Genomic DNA, 17,215 nt, shown 5'->3' on the forward strand with positions numbered 1-17,215 from the left:
AGAAAGAGGAAGAGAGGGGGCATGAGATTAGCTTGCCTCAGTGGGAAGGGGGGACTGGGAGTGGACAGAGCTTGTCTCTTAAAGGGACAGGGTACCCAGGTGACAGGGCAAGCCAGCAGAATTATAATTATAACATGTATGTGTGTACATACGCATGTATGTGTGTACAGACAGGGTCTGGCATTAAACTCTCTGTGCAGCTCTTGTGATCCCTGTGCCTCCGTCTCCAGGGCGCCAAGCCTGTAGGCACTGATGACCATAGCCGGTCAATGTGGTCCTGAGGTTGAACCGAGGACTTCCTTCACGCCAATCCAGTACTCTGCACACTGAGCTGCAGCCTCAGCCTTGCCATCTGTTAACGCAAACAGATGTTCTGACTTTGTCACTGTCCCAGCTTCTGTATCCAAATTCTACCTGGAAGACAAAACAGGCGTGGCAGGGGCCTTGGGATGGTGTTTCTGGGCAGCGGGGAGACCTTATAGTTGAGGCCTCTTGCCTTCCCCTCCTCCCTCTTGTTTCTTCTCTCTTCTCTCTCTACAGTTTGCTTTCTTGAGACCTCAGGCTCTTGAGACCTCGCAGATCCCTTGACTAGGAGGGAATGAGTTGCTGTGGGTAGAGTCAAGCTCACATGCTCATTTGAATCTCCCCAAGGAAGGTTTCCGTGCAGACCAGCACTCTGGTGTGACTACCTACCTTTTGCCAATTGCTGGTTCACACTGAGGTGGTGTGGGGAAAGTCAGCAGGGGGCCTCTTCAGGGTGGCGGCCTTCATCTTATCTTTGAAAACAGCAAACCGGAGCCTCTGCTTCCTACTGTTAAACAAGAGAGACTAAGTGGGCTGGCTTTTACATTTCCCTTTTGAAAATTTGTCAGCTTCCTCCACTCCCTCTGAGATCCAGTTGTAACTCTATGATCCTTTACGCGTTTTGACACATTAGAAATCCAAACATCTTCCGGTGGGACGATCTCCCGGAAGAGCTTCATCACTTATGTTCCGCCTCACTGAGATATCTGAGTCTTGCCTAAGCTGGTTCTCTCTGTGTAGGGAGAGGGTAGAAGAGAAATCAGAGGTCAAATGCCTCTCTGTCTCTGCCCTTTACTACTCCTATGTTCAGGGGAAGCCATTGTCCTCCCCTGACTCTGTTTCCCTTTCTGCAGATAAATCATAAAAATTCCTTTCTACACAGATGCTTGCTCTATGTTCAAGGTTTTAACTTAATAGCAAGCCTTTACAGTATTTCTTTTTCTTTTTAGATATTAGCACATTTACCTGTCCCCAAATCTTTTAAAATCTAAAATTTTTATTTTCGTTCACTGAGATTTTTAGGGGTTATTTGTTTTAGCAGCTAGAGGTTACCTTGTATAATCCAATTACCTTTAAGGTTCTATTCAATAGTGAGGTACTTAGATTGTAAATCTTGAGGGAGGGGACTCAGTTTTGATCATTCATGACTTTCTTGATTTCTATGATAGATTCTTTTAAGATTTCTTTCCCCTTTATTTTTCAGCAGGATATCTGAAGTTCATTTTCTGTTCATTTGTGTTGTGTGCATATGTATACTCACGCCCATGCATGTCCATCCATCCTGTCTTTGGGTTGGACGAGTGCTGGCTACTTTGTTGTCAATCTGACACAAGCCAGAGCCATCTGGGAAGAGGAACCTCCATTGAGAAAATGCCTCCTTTACCTGTAGGCAAGTCTGTCGTGCGTTTTCTTGATTAATGATTGATGTGGGAGAGCCCAGCTCACTGTGACCAGGGTAGATAACCCTGGGTTCTTTAAGAAAGCAGCTTGAGGAAGCCGTGGAGAGCAAGCCAGTAAACAGCACGCCCCCAAGGCCTCTGCATCAGTTCCTGCCTAGAGTTCCTTCCCTGACTTCCCTTCCTGGTGGGTTATCAGCTGTAAGATAAAATAAACCCTTTTCTCCCCAGATTACTTTTGGTCAAGGTGCCCATCACAGCAACCGGAAGTAAGCGGGGACGGGGTCAGTGGAGGACAACCTTGGACCTTGTTTGTTAGCTGTTGTTGCTTTGTGGTTTTGAGACAGAATCTCTCACTTGCCAAGTGCCGGCCAGAAAGTCAAGGGCTCTGCCTGTCTCTACTTCCTGGGGGCTGGGAACCGAAGCACACGCCGTGATGCCTGAGTTCTGTGCATCATATCTATTCTTTCTGGGCACTTTACTGACTGAGCTGTTTCCCTCAGAGAAATTTACTAAGAGAACTGACTCACTTGGATGCAGAGGATGAGAAGTTCCATGATATGGCATCAGCAAGACAGAGACCCAGAAGAGTTGGTGGTATAATTTGGTCCTGGTCCACTTATCGATGGCTGAGTCCTACTCTGGCAGGTGATAATGGTTGAAAGTAAAGAACTTCCTTTGGGTGCTCTGTTCCTTTTTAGCTTGTCATGGCTGGCTCCTATAAAAAGAGGGTGAATTTTCCATATCCCCTTTTTGTTCTATCCAGAACCTCAAAGAACAGGCCAACCCCTAGAGGAACCGATCTTCTATTCATCTACCAGAGATAATGTTCAACAGGGATCTGGGTATCATTTTGTTTGTTTGTTTTTTCAAGACAGCGTTTTTCTGTAGCTTTGAAGCCTGTCCTGGAACTAGTTCTTGTAGACCAGGCTGGTCTCGAACTCACAGAGATCCGCCTGCCTCTGCCTTCCAAGTGCTGGTATTACAGGCGTGTGCCACCACTGCCAGCTCAGTATCTGAGTATCTTAGCACAGACAAGGTGACATATAGAATTAGCTACTACTCAGCTCACAAACAAGTATGCATTTGGGAATATTGCCTTAGACATGGGCCTAAGCCTACATGGGTAGGCTGAACACGTGAAGCAAAGCCTGGTTGAGGAACAAGAATGAGCTGACTTTGGGAAACGCTGGTGACAGGTAGAGTTGATCAGAATAGAACGCCGAGTTTAGTCAGGGTTGGTAGTATTTGCCACTAAAAGAGTCACCCGCTAGCTCCCTTTGCTGAACAGCGTCACTATGTTAATCTGTTTTTCCTTGTGGTGACAAACTCCTGAGATAAATGACTTAAAAAGGGGCGAGGTCTGTCTGGACCCACAGTGCTTAGAGTTTCCAGTCTATGGAACCATGGGAGAGGGATGAGTTGCCCTTTGCTGTTTGTGCCTACGGCGGGAGCACAGGGTAGGAGGAAACGGTTGCCTCGTGGTGCCTGGAAGATAAAGCTAGACAAGAATCACGTGATCAATCTCCTTCAAATCAGCACATAAATGATGGGAAACCTCCTTCTTCTTAAAGGCACTACCACCTCCCAGTAGCTTATTCTGGCGACTAGGCCGAAGCTAAAATACACAGGCCTTTCTGGGGTACTCAAGGTACCACACTGTAGTGGTAACTACTGAGGCGAAATTCTGTTCCCCTTTGTGTCTGCTCAGCGACAGAAGCCAAGTAATCAAGTGCTAAAGACCTCACAGTCCTCTGGCCTTTCCAAGCTGGTCCCGAATACACAGCACAATCGTTAAGTGATTAATACAAGCGGAGAGCTCTGAACTTTGAAGTAGGACTTAATGAAATTTGTTTTTAATGGTAACTCATTATTGATAAACCAAGGGAATTAACTTTAATTAGCATAAACCTCTTTCTGAAGAACTGGGTGTTAGTTTCAGAATAAATTTGAATTGGATATCTCTCAAAAGGGAAAATGCATCTTTACAAAAATTCCTGGCTTTGTGCATACGTTCGTGATAAATAGCAATCGTCACTGCCATTGTTGTCCTCCCTGTCCTTGCCATCTTCATTAGAGCTGAATAAAGGCCAGATCTGGCTCAAGAGGTTGACTGGTGACTGGTGTGTGTGCATGGTGTGTGTGTGTGTGTGTGTGTGTGTGTGTGTGTGTGTGTGTGTGTGTGTTACTTTGCTGGGGATCAAACGTAAGGCATCTTGCATGCTAGGCAAACACTTTATCACCAAGTTACACCACTAGCTCTGATTCTTCCGTTTTGCTGTGCATAACAGGTTGTAACCAATGAGCCTGCTCAGTCTCCTCTCTGTTGGTAATGCATGAGAGGGAGAGAGAGCGAAGGAGGGAGGGAGAAGGGGGGAGGAGAGAGAGAACCACCAAAACCTTTATGATATAAATATTTTCATCAAATTTATTATTGGTCTTGACCCAACCTGTGTGTGATTATATTCTGAGAAATGTTGATAAATGCACATCAATACTGGTATGCTTTCAATTAAAAATTGCATCGCTTGAATACATTTATTTACTGTTAGCCTCTTAATGAAGCCCTCTACAGAATCAGATCCACTTAACAAGCACCGGGAGTGGCAGGAGTCCTCGTCTATGGTGTGGAGTATGCGAGTTTTTCTCCTTCCTTTTCCTCAGCTCTTTGATGTTGCATAAGCTGTTCACAAATACTAGTTGCTGTTGACATCCAGACCAACAATATATTTAGCACAAGTCACCAGAGGTTGGAAAGCAAAGCTTTTAATTAGCCTTCAGGGGATTTGTCTAAGATCATGGGTTTAAAAAGAAGTTAGAGGTGGGGAGATCCCTGGCAAAAGGAACTGTGTCTTTTCTCCTGACTTTTGCATGTGACCACAGAGCAAGAGTGGCCTCTGACCCACAGACATGTTATAATAGGTTATTTAAAATATATATATATATGTATATATATATATACATATATATATATATATATATATATATATATATATATATTTGAGTAGCCTGGTATGTACCTATCCTGTTGAAGCAACTGTGGGTCATCAATAACTCTGTGTCAAGAGTGAGCTAACCACGCTGCAGTGAATGGACCTACACTTTGGAATATATGGGTACTGCAAATAGGACTTGATGGGTTGCTTTAAAAAAAGGTTGTGGGCCTGCAGAACTGGTTCAGTGATTAAGGACAATTGTTCTTCAGAGGACCCAGGTTCAATTCCCAGCACCCCATGGCACCTCCCAACCATCTGTAGCTCCAGTCTCAGGGGACTCAACACCTTTTTCTGACCTCCACGGGCACCAGGCACTCATGTGGTGCTTATATGTAGGCAAAACACATGCATAAAACAGCAAATGAAATGAATTTTTTTTAAAGCCAAAAAATTGGAGGATTAGGGCATGAAGGTGGGTCTGGGAGGAGCTAGGGGGATGAGTTGAGGTGAATATGATATAAAGATATTGCATGAAATTCTCAAAGATTTAATAAAAAATATATCTTAAAAGTGTAAAACTCACCAGCAAAGACAGACATAGGACTGTCCATCCCTCCCCCCACCCCTTTGGTCTCTTCTTTATCCAAGGAACCTGGGCTCTCCTGTGGGGTCCATTTCCCAGCATGCAAATAGCATTGTTTTTGCAGAACCCCTCCCACTCCCTAACTTTTCATCCCAGGACCAAGCTTACCTCTAAGTCACTACTCTTCGTTTGCCACCACAAGGTGTAGGGAACCTCGAACTGGACAAGACACCCCAAGACCAAGTTCTCAGCACAAAAGAGATTTGTTTGCCCTAGAGGGACAGAGAGCAGGGATAAGGGACAAAGGCAGAAGATAGAGAGGAAGAGTCAGAAGGGGAAGGGAGCAAAGGAGAGGGGAGAGAAGGGGTGACGGCAGTGTGTGTGTGTGTGTGTGTGTGTGATGACAAAGGACAGCCTCTGGACAGAGAGGAGTCAGATGAGACACAAAGGAAAATGGCAGCTTGTAAAAGTACAAGGGGAAACCAACCCCATGTTAGAATGAGAGAATGCGGTGTTTCAGTGTCTCATTTTAATTGGGTATGTTAATTAGGTGAGCCAAAGGGGGCTCTTGATTGTTGGATTTCAATACTTTGATAGCTGGACCTTGGTAGTCAGTCTCAGGAGGATTTTTTTTTTACAAGGCAGAGGGAATGGGGGAGAAGGTCAAGGCCAGCCAGAGTCACAAGATCGAGTGGGCTAGTGTGCCTTTACAAGGAACATTTCTGAATTCTAGACATTGTACTAGATACAGCCTACTGAGGTGTTGGAAGTCATGGACTCCACCAAGCAGGGATCCATGGGAGACCCATCCTTTCCTTCCTTTCTCCTTTCCCCTCTCCTTGCCTCTCTTCTTAGCCCTCATTTCCTCTCCTCTTCTCTCCTCTTCTCCCCTCTCCTCCCCTCCCCTCTACTCTCCTCCTTTTCTCTCCTCCCCTCTCCTCCTCTCTTCCTTTTCTCCCCTTCCTCTCCTCTCCTTTCCTCCCCTCCTCTCCCATCTCCTCTCTCTGCCCCCCTTTTTTTTTTGAGACAAAGTCTCAGGTGGCCCAGACTGACCTCGAACTCTTTACTACATAGCTCTCTAAAGGAGATCTCCCTGGGAATAACTCCTGTCTATACTTGGGTTCAGATTCTTCCATTGCTTATGTCTAGACAGATAGTAATTAGAAGTCAAATTTCCTTTGGATTACAGCAGTGGTTCTCAACCTTCCTAACCCTGCAGCCCTCTGATACACAGTTCCTCATGTTGTGGTGACCCCTAATCATAAAATTACTTTACTTGATACTTCATAACTGCATTTTTGCTAGTTATGAATCATAATGCAAATACCTGTATTTTCCAATAGTCTTAGGCAACCTCTGTGTTTGGGGGTGTTCAACCCCAAAGGGGTCATGACCCCCAGGATGAAAGCGACCAAATAATAAGATCAGTCAACTCAGTTTCTGAATTTTTCCCTCCCCCCCTTTGCCTCTGTCTTAGTCTGTTTTTGTTTCTTTAACAAAAACATCACTGACTTGGGACATTTGTAAAGAGCAGAAATCTGTTTGCTCAGTTCTGGAGACTGACGTGCTTGAGATGACGATGTCAGCATCTGGAAAAAGCCTCCCTGACCTATCCTCACATGGTAGAAGGTGAGGTAAGAGGAAAAGAATGTGTCTTCCCAAGACAGGGATGTGACCATGAGCAAGCTGTCCCTACTCTCCCCTTTTTGGCATTAATTCATCCATGAAGTCTTTACCCTTGTGCCCTAAATATCCCTCATTAGGCTCCATCTGAAAACACTTGCGCTAAGAATTGTTTGCAATATAAGGTCTGAGGGGAGGGATTTAATATGTTCAAGCCACTGTAGCCACTTAGTATATTCGCTCAAATGCTTCCCAGGCTCGTTCTGAAACATATTGGCACCATGTGTATTGGGCTTCTGAGACTGGAGATCTGCAGGGCCAGAGATACCTACCTGGAGCCTTGATGGGAGGTGGGGAGTCAGGAAGGCAAGGTAGATGAAATAGATCTGTAAGTCTGTAGTTCTTGCTGTCTTCTCCCCTCCCTCCTCCCTCTCCTTCTCTCCCCTCTCCCTCCTCCTCACCCTTTCTACTCTTTGTTGGATCTTTTCCCCTTTTAATCCTCTACTACCCTTTATTTTTCTTTAGATTTTTAGATAGATCAGGAATGGAACAGCTCCAACCCAAGCTCTCTTTTAGTTCAATGGCTTCTCTGCAGTCCGCAGCACACACATCCTTATCCCTCCCCGCCTCCCCCAGCCCTGACCACACCATGGTTCCTCTGTGTTGCTGTGTCAGTCAGTGTCCTGTCCAGGGACAGCAATCTGAATGTAGATAAGTAAATGTAAATATTTATTATCTGTTACTAGAGGCAAAGGATAAAGATGTCAAGAAAAGTTGAAGACTGCCCAAAGTCTTATGGGAGAACACAGGAGAGTTCAGAAGAGGGGCCCACTCTAAGTCTGGGTTCCGGCCTTGTTGGAGGTATGGCTGAAGATCACTGGGTAGCGGAGAAGTCCTCTGGATTATTTGTTGCTGTTATTTGAACATTTGCATCCTCTTAAATGCTCATGTTGAAACAACCACAGGGGACTTTAAAAGGGGACAAACTCTGAGGTTACCACGCTTGTGTGCAGGAATATCTGCATAAAAGACGTTGAGGGTGAAAGATTACTCTTGTATTTTCCCGACATGAAGATGCATCTGTCCCCACTGGAGGAAGTAGAAAGGTGATATTTGATGCTTGATGTTCAAGCTTTTATTCCCCAGTCTCCAGGACAGAGAAATATGCTCAGGTATTTCATCAAAGCAGTCTGAGTTGACCGAAACACTCATGGTTGCTAGGCAAGGAGGAGACTCTTGTCCAGGATAGAAGCCAAGTCTGGTAGGAGAGAAGGCCAAAGGAGACGAGGGTTTCAGGGGCCTGCTCTCCAACAGGGCAGTGCAAAAAGTGAGCTACATTTAAGGCAACAAGGGCGACTTCAAGTCAGGGCTGGGCATGAGCTAAAGGACTGGATCTTCCTGTCGCACAGATGGGGGAAGCCATTGGGAGCCACTGGGCTCAAGGTGAGAGAGGACAGCGGCCAAGCAGAGCCAGGAAGAGTCGTCCTTTCCTCCCACACACGGGCACAGCACTCTGCTGGCAGGCTTCTTATGCTACAAAGGAGAAGGCCTAAAGCTCCCCTGTCACCGTGCAAGTGAGGAAGTTCTGGAGCTGATTTGGTACCCAACTAGCAGGACGCTGGCCCTCCTTGTCCCTCTGTCTAGCTCCCAAGTCTCTCTCTCTCTCTTTATTTGCTAAAATTATTCTTTATATTTTAATGGTGGTTATTTTTTCCTTTTTTATTAAAAATACTTACTTTTCATTTTATAGACTAACCCCAGTTCCCCCTCTCTCCCCTTCTCCTACCCTAATCTTCCCCCTTCCCATCCTCCATCCTCAAAGCGGGTAAGGCCTTTCTTTGGGAGTCAACAAGGTCTGGCATACCAACTTGAGGCAGGACCAAGCCCCTCCCCTGAGTATCTCTTATACTGTCTCCCAGCACACATGCTGTGATCCGTCTCCTTGGGCTTAGCTCATAGTGGCTCAGTAGAAAGTATTCCTTCCTTCTTGATCAAATGCTTGATCGATTCCATAGGCCCAGTGCAGGGCCATGGCATACAACCATGAACCGCTCAGTCAGCAATATGACATCAAATGTTCGTGACTTCTTGGTTGTCTTTTTGATTCTACTCTTTCAGAACAAGGGTTCCTCCAGCGACCCCTGAATAATATCTTGTCTCCACACACTCTCCCAACTGGTGATGAGCTGTGGTGGATGGATGGCCTGGAAATCTTAGGTGAGGGAGATAGCTGGAGGAACGCTAAGAAGTCTCTGGAAAAACAATCAAGTGACTGCTTCATGCTCCTCCAAGACTCAAATGTGAGTGCTCACTAGATCAAGAGTCCCCTTAACAGAGCAGACTCCCTGGTTCCCTCCAGGTCTCCTGAACTCACATCACCACAGTGGCACCCATTGTAACACGAAACTCTCTCCTGTAATTCTGGGTCTGGGTGAAGAAGATATAAGAACACCGGGGAGAAATGGAAATGATATTGCCCGCTCTGACCCGTGCCTGGTTGGTAAAGGATATCTTCTTCCCTTGATCCCTTTGAAAGAGTCGCTTTCATATCAGAGTCATTTCTCGGGATGAAATACTAGAGATCATAAAAGAGCAGAGGAAGAAAATGACCTGACTGCTTTATAAAGGATGGTTTATCGGATCAATGCCTCTTTGTCTTGTTACTCCGGGTTTCCCCAAATGGCCTGTAAGTGATTCTTCAGTCACAGCGATCTCAGGCTCAATAGCTAGAACTCGGACATGTTGAAAGCTTTGGCCCGGGCTGTGAGCTGCTGTTGTTTATCAAACAAGGCTCCTGGTCCCTCTGTCCTGATGCTGCTTGGCAGCATTTTATAAGTGCTCCCTTTCCCCTTTTCATCAGACCAAGACGCATCTCGATGCATCCCCACAGCACCCTTGACCGTAATGATGTTTGGCTCTTTTGGTTCCTTAACAGCCAACTCTTTGTTATTCTGGAATGTTCCATATTGAATTATATAGCCAAAGAATCCATAGACCCATTTTCTGGTTCATCAATAGATAGTCCTCAGCATATTCTTGTATGATTGAGATGCACGGGGAACCTGGGTGGGAGGGGGGTTCTGGTACAAATCCCATTCATGAGGTCCCACCCCTGTGACCTCATTGCTTCCCAAAGACTCTACCCTCTGGCATCACTTTCCTGGGGGTTAGGGTTGAAGCCTATGAAGTTTGGTGGGGCATAAGCATTTAGTCTTTTGTGAGAACAGTTTAACTTGTTTGAAGCTAAGATGGATTGGTGCATGCTACCAGGAAGTTCTAGGTTCTAGTGTTCCCCTCTGGCATGGCTGACCTAGAGGGCAAACTTTAACCCCAAGGCTCAATATTTATTCTCATATGTCTTGGTTCTGCTCCTTCATTCTTTGGGCATTACATGAGGTAATAGAGTTAGAGAAGGTTTCTAGGCCAGGGTTTCTCAGTGAGGATACTACTGACAATTTGGGGTGGATAATTCGCTTATGTGGCACCGTCCCATGTGTTGTGGGACTTAGTGCTCCTGACTTCTAGGAATCAGATATCCACATGCCAGAAGTTCTGCTGTACATTGAGATTATTGGATACACCTCCCATGCTTCCACATGGTGCCTGGTTGCGGCCACAGTTTAGGCTGACTTTGTACTCACAGTTTGGATCCAGGCAGAAATGGCCTGGTTTTCTCTCTGTTATTTAGCCTCCTTATTGGTTCTAGACAAAGAATCTGATTGGCTCTGCTTGGATTGTCCTTCCCACCCTGGACCAATCATGGTGTTCATGTGCTAAAATCTTTGCATCACCTTGTTGGTCAATGAAGGTCATCTGCTGTTAGATAGCAAATTATCCCCAAACCTGGCAACTTCAAGCATTTATTTAAAGCAGTGGTTTCCAATCTTCCTAATGCTGCGGCCCTTTAGTACAATTCCTCATGTCGTGGTGACGAGAAAATTATTTCACGGGTACTTCATAACTGTAATTTGCTACTGTTATGAACCATAATGTAAATATCTGATATGCAAATGGTCTTAGGTGATTCCTGTGGAAGGATCATTTGACCCCAAAAGGGGTTATGGCCCACAGGGTGACAGCTGCTGACCTAAAGTTTCTGTGGGTCAGGAGCAGGAAGCATCATGGGGTCCTGGCTCAGGACTCCTCTTAAGGCTGTAGGCAAGTTGCACATCAGGGCCGCCATCTTTCCGAGTGGAGGATCTGTTTCAGTGCTAACACGGTGACTGATTGAAGTTCTTGCCTGCCTGTTGGACAACTCGTCATGTGACCTCTTTATAAGTTACTGAGTTTCCCTAGAAAGACACATTCAAAAGCAAAGAGAGAACGGAAGAGGAAAGAAGGAATCAGGGGAACCCAAAATAGAAACTTCAGTCTTGATTAATGATTCTTGTTTCAAAGTGACATGCCATTCTTTCTTTCATATTGTCCCAGTGGCTTGGACCCACTCTGGCATACTCAGACAGGAGCTGCATGCGGAGTCAGGACCACTGGGCAGTTCTGCAGCTGCTTCTCTAAGACAATGAAGGCCAATCCTTGCTCCTTGTAATGCACAGACAATAAGACCTACAGCTAGGGGAAGTCACAGAGGATGGGAGGTGTATTTCCCCAAAGGACAGTAGATGTCTACCAAAAGTGAGTATCAAAGTGAAACACAATAAGTAACTCACTCTCCTGGGGCCTGGGCGAGTTCCAGAAAGTGAAACACTGTGGCTAATTTCTGTCTGTGGGACCATCACTTGTTTCTTAAGCATCCTATCTACTGTGGATTGAAGCCCCTGCTCAGCATTCTTATTTGAGCAAAGGTTTTCACAAGCAATTCAACCGTGAATTCATAGTGAGGTTTTGGCGGGTCATGGGAGGAGACCAATATTTGAGTGTTTGTCTCCTGTAAATCATGTCTGGCTGCCACTTACAGTCACTCCAAGCTTCTTCCTCCTGTGATATTCTTTTAAGTTTGGAATCTATAGCAGGGAAGTGGATGAACTATGTCCTGATGTTATTCTTCTAGTGGCTCACAATGGTGCCTCACAACAGTGCTCAGGAATCCGATGCCCTGTTCTGGCCTCTGTGGGCACCAGGAATGTACATTGTGCAAGATATAAATGCAGCATAACACTAAATAAATATATTTTTTAATAAGTAGGTATTTTGACTTGTGCAATTGGAAGGATTTTCTAGTGAGATCTCCAGCATCTTTGAGTAGATGTTTTTCTTGTTAGGGATTAATGGCACACAGAGGAAAGGTGATTTTTTTTTCCTTCTTCAATCTTTGGTTGAAGTACTGCCAGCTGCTGAGCCATGCTGACACCCCACTGCTCGCAGTAATGAGAAGTCACTCTTTATCTTCCTTTCTCTGCTGAATGAAGCCTTCCAGGTACCACATCCCAACTCCCAAGACACCTGCTTGAAGACTGAGTGAGCCTCTGTGAAGCTTTCCCCTGAGCCTTTGAAAGTCTTGGTAACTGCTCAGAATTTGGGCGACACAGGAGATGACCTCGGCAGTAGTCTCCCTGAGGTTTAATCGTACAAACAGGAATTCCTGCAACTGAAAAACAAGACACCAACAACAAATGCTGAGTGTGAGGCCTTGTGTGCCTTAGCTCTGAAGGTACAGTGGATTTGGGGTCACTCAGTAAAAGTGTCACCAGGATTTGTCAGTCTTTGTGCAGAGGGTACCAGACATAGGAAAGCCAGGCCTATAGAACTATGCCCTGGGCTTGGAAGTTGACTTTAAAACCAATTAGCCATTCTTCCACATAGATTTTGATCCTGACATTTCCCACCTGTCAATTTTCTGTGGCTGTAACAGAATGCCTGAGACGGGTCTCCTAACCTTCCCGCCTCTTTTTCACAAATGCTTGGATTATAGATGTGTGCCACCATACTCAACTTCCTTAAGAATTATTTTTCTTGGTGTGTGTGTGTGTGTGTGTGTGTGTGTGTGTGTGTGTGTTTTGAGAGTTGGCAGATCAACCCAGCCCCTGCCATTATCTGTTACCTGCAGTTTTACCTAAGGAATCTGCACATCCAGAAATTCTATGTGATCTTTTCCTGGAGGTTTTGCTTCAGCAAAGCTTTGTAATCCATCAGGCAGGCAATTTATACACTCATTTGACCAGGCTTCTCTTCTTTTCTTTCCATTTCTTTTTCTTTTGCTAAAGGAAGGAAGGTACTAATTAGGAGATGAAGTCTGGAGGGAGGTGGCAGAATATATTTCTGCTTAATAAGGCTTTGTTCTTTCTTTTTATCAGCTAGGTTTTTTTTCCCTTTGACTTCTTTTATAATTGAAGAATAATTTTGTCCTTTTTTTTGCCTCCTGTACAGATTTCAATGGAACAAAATTTCCAGGGTACTTGGTCCTCCGCCCTTCTCTCTTCTCCCAAAGCTCTCTTTCAATCATATCAAACCTGCTGCAGCCGGGCCTTTACAAACCAGCAAGGAAAAGGATGGATAGGGTCCAATGCCCACCTGCCATTTCATGGCTTGGGGAGGCACACAGTGCAGACTTTGTTCTATACCCCCCAAACACTGGTGTTAGATGCTTTATGGACAGGGTTTTTATGCTAAGAGCCAATGGGCTTTATCTCTGTCTGGCAAACAACACTAGAGTGTCATTGCTGAAGGGCCTGGAGGACCTGGAGGGGCTGGGCTCATGGAGGGGAGGGGTCACATTGACAGCAACTGGCCATCCAGAAGCCAGTAAACCCAGTCAGTCCCAAGCTCCAGGAATTCTTATTCTGCAGGGGTAGGAGGGAGAGGCTTCCGACAGGATGCCACACAGCAGGTGTCAGAGTGAAGCTTTAGGTGGTACAGGGAACTATTGAGGATCTTGGTGGGGATCCTCGTCTAGCCTAGACACTAAAAGCCAAGGCTAGACCCTTGTAAATTGTAGGCTTTGGAACTCTTGAGCCACACTGATATTTGAGACTCACCCAGGATAAGAAGACGGTGGGCATTGGGAGGGGCATGAGAACTCCAAAGTAGCCTGTGGCCACTTTATGTGGCTTCTTTTCGCAGTTGGTTTCTGGAAAGCCCTGGTTTGTCTTGCACTGGCTACTGAAGATGACACAGGGGTGGGGCAGCGGCCAAAGCTGCTGGAGGAATCACATGCTATCCTGAGCCTCCAGAGAAGCCTAGCTCTGGGAACTCTGTTCAATATGGACTGGAGCATGACCCTGAAGTTCCTCCACACTGGGGACTGATTGAATGGAGTTCCCCCACCTCCCCTGGGAGCCAGGACTAGAGCACAGCCATTGTTTAGGACTTTCAGTGCTGTAGACATTTCCCCTTTGTCCCTTTGGCTGTTTTCTAAGTGACAGCAGTAAGTGGCACTCAAGCTGTTGGATCTTTGGCCCCAACCGTGATTTGCCAAAGAATGACACAGAAGTGCCTTCCCTCACCCACTCAGGGCTCTTAATTCATTGTCATGTCAGTGAGCTCACCCCTCATGACTGGCACATTAGCAAGCGTACTCTAATAACTTTTATGGCAAAGGCAGAAATGACAGCCCAGCCTAAATGGCCACGTCATTTGTAACTTGCCTATTGTGGACAGCCACCCACTATTTACCACTGCCTTGCCTGTGGTGCTTAGCCTGGCACTGCCACCGGCAGTCATGTAGCCTCTGTTGCTCTTCCGGACCCTAACCTCACCGTAGTCTGCCTTCATGTAGCTTATAGCCAAGGAAATCTATTGCTCTTTCCAGAACACTCTCTGAGGCCGACTATTCATTCTGTCATTTGTGTGTGTGTTTGCTCGCACACGTGTGTGTGTGTGTATGCACATATGTGTATAAACCACTGTGCAAGTGTGGATATCAGTGGATGACTTGTAAGAATCAGTTCTCTCTTTCCACCATATGGGTCTTGGGGATTGAACTCAGGTCATCAGGCTTGGCAGCAAGTGCAATCTCTCTGACTCCCACTCTCTGGGCTTACTCGAGGTATTCTCTCCCCTGAACTGTATCCTCTTTGACAACTAAAACAACATCTTTCTTTAAGAAGCAATGCAGACACTCTTGTCTCAGTGAAACCAACAGCGACTGGAGTCAGACATGATTCTGGGGTAGCTATGAGTTTCTTAACCCTTGTCTTCCTGTCCATTTCTGACCAAGTCAAATACACTTATTTTTATGTGTGTCTCAACTTTATGGACCAATGTTTGTTCAACCACGAGAGTCTACAGTATTCTGAGCACCGTGATAGATTCTGTGATAGGCAGAATGGATAAGAGACTAAATACACTTGAGCACATCAAAAAGTCAAGGTTCAAACAGGTAAACATGTAACTAGAGTGAAATATGAGAAGCTCAAGAACAGGATTCTGGGAGCGATGCGGGATTCCCCTCTGTATGCTATGAAAATGTTTTATTATCATTGGTTGATAAAGAAGCTGCTCTAACCTATGTCAGGGCAGAATATAGCAAGGTGAGAAAACTAAACTGAATGCAGAGTCAGGCAGATCCCATGTAACTGCTCAAGAAACAAGAGGTAACAAACCATGAGCCTCATGGTAAAATACAAAATAAATAATAGAAATGGGTTAATTTAAGATGTAAGAGCTATCTAGGAATATGCTTGAGCCATTGGTTGGTGTTGTAGTTAGTATGTTTATTTGGGTCTAGGTGGCTCGAGCAACCAGAGTAAGAGAATTCTGGGAAGAGGAAAGGCAGAGAGACAGTGTCACCAGCCAGACTCAGAGGAAGCAAGATGAGGATGCTGACTGAGAAAAAGTACCAAGTCACATGGCTAAACATAGACAAGAAGTATGGGTTAATTTAAGTTGTAAGAGCTAGTTAGAAATATGCCTGAGCCGTTGGCCGAACACTGTTGCAATTAATGTAGGTTCTGTGTGATTATTTGGGTCTGGGTGGCTGGGAAACAAAAGTACAGTCTCAGTTTACATGGGAGTGTGTGCAGGTGGGCATGTCCAAGAGATGGTCAGAAGAACTGTGTAGGGCTATTATGGGACAGCAAGCAAGCTGTCAAACATTATTGATCCTGGATGGTAAGGTGACTTGTGGGCCAGAATACTTTGCAGACATTGAGAAATCATGAGAAACTGTGTAATAGTCTTGGGTGGGCTCTGTACTTAATAAAGTCTCCATTGCCCTGAGCACTTCCTAGCCCTATCTCAATAACAAGTATTAATGTTTTCAGGATAATAAATATTTAATTTTATATGGAGAATTTCATACATGCATAAAATGTGCTTTGATCAAATATATCTCCATTTCCTTCTGTCCAGTTTCTTCCCCACATTTTTCCCTCCCAACTTTATGTGCTTAAAACAAACAAACAAAAAAGACATGCTCCAACCCCAAAACCTGAGTCCACTTAGTACTGTCTGTATGTGCACAGATGTGATGCCATCCATACCCAGAAACCTCAGATTCTTGTCTCTTCCCTGGTTGCTGTGGGGTTCTGTTACCCAGCCACCTGCAGAAGCTCCCATTCGTTACCCTTGCATGTGTTCTGGAAAGGAAGTGTGTCAGCTGAGTGTGTGGACAGGGGTGCTTCTAGGCAGAGAGGTGGGCTGTATTTATTACATAGTTTCCTTCCTCAACACCCTGACAGAGTGTCTGCCTGCCAAAAACAACTTAAAGGGAGGGATGACTTATTTTACTCAGTGTTTCAGGGGGTTCAGTTCATCATTTCTGAGAGGGTTTGGCCAAGCAGTGACAGTTCATGAACCTATCACTGTCTGTACTCTGTCTCTTTAAAGACTTTTTTTTTAAAAAATTATTTACTTCTTTTTATAACTCTCTGTACTCTATTTCTTCTCTCTCCCAAGCCTATGTACATTTACCCAACACCGTGACCCATTTATGTATGAATCTGTCCTATTGTACATCTATAATTATTTACTGTCCTGGAGTGCTTCTTAAAAAACGCCAAGCTCTTCGAAGGACGGCTATGCAGTCGGAGGCCCACATTGGAGCACCGGATTGAGCCCCCCGAGGTCCGGAGGGGGAGCGGAAGGAGGAGGAACATGAAAAACGAAATCAGTACTGCGAGGGATGCTATCACCCACTGATACAAGGGAACGGATCTGATGAGAGTTTACCAGGGCCAGCCGGACTGGGACTGAACGAGGACGTGATCTAGCCAGATTCTCGGAATTTGGCCGGATTCTCTGACTGTGGCTGGCCCGGGGTCTTTCTGAAAAGCCATTGACTATGACACTGGGACCTGTTTCCTCTGCATATGCTGGATTTTGGGGATCCAGTCTGTTTGGACGCTCGCCTTCCTGGACCTGGAGGGAGGGGGAGGGAGCTGGAGCTTCCCACAGGGCAGGAAACCCTGACTGCCCTGGGGGACGGAGGGGAAGGAGGGGGGGAGTGGGGGGAGTGGGAGGGTGTTGGGAGGGGGGGG

The sequence above is a fragment of the Myodes glareolus genome, chromosome 14 (assembly GCF_982192425.1).
Source record: "Myodes glareolus chromosome 14, mMyoGla1.1, whole genome shotgun sequence".
NCBI classification, from domain to species: Eukaryota; Metazoa; Chordata; class Mammalia; order Rodentia; family Cricetidae; genus Myodes; species Myodes glareolus.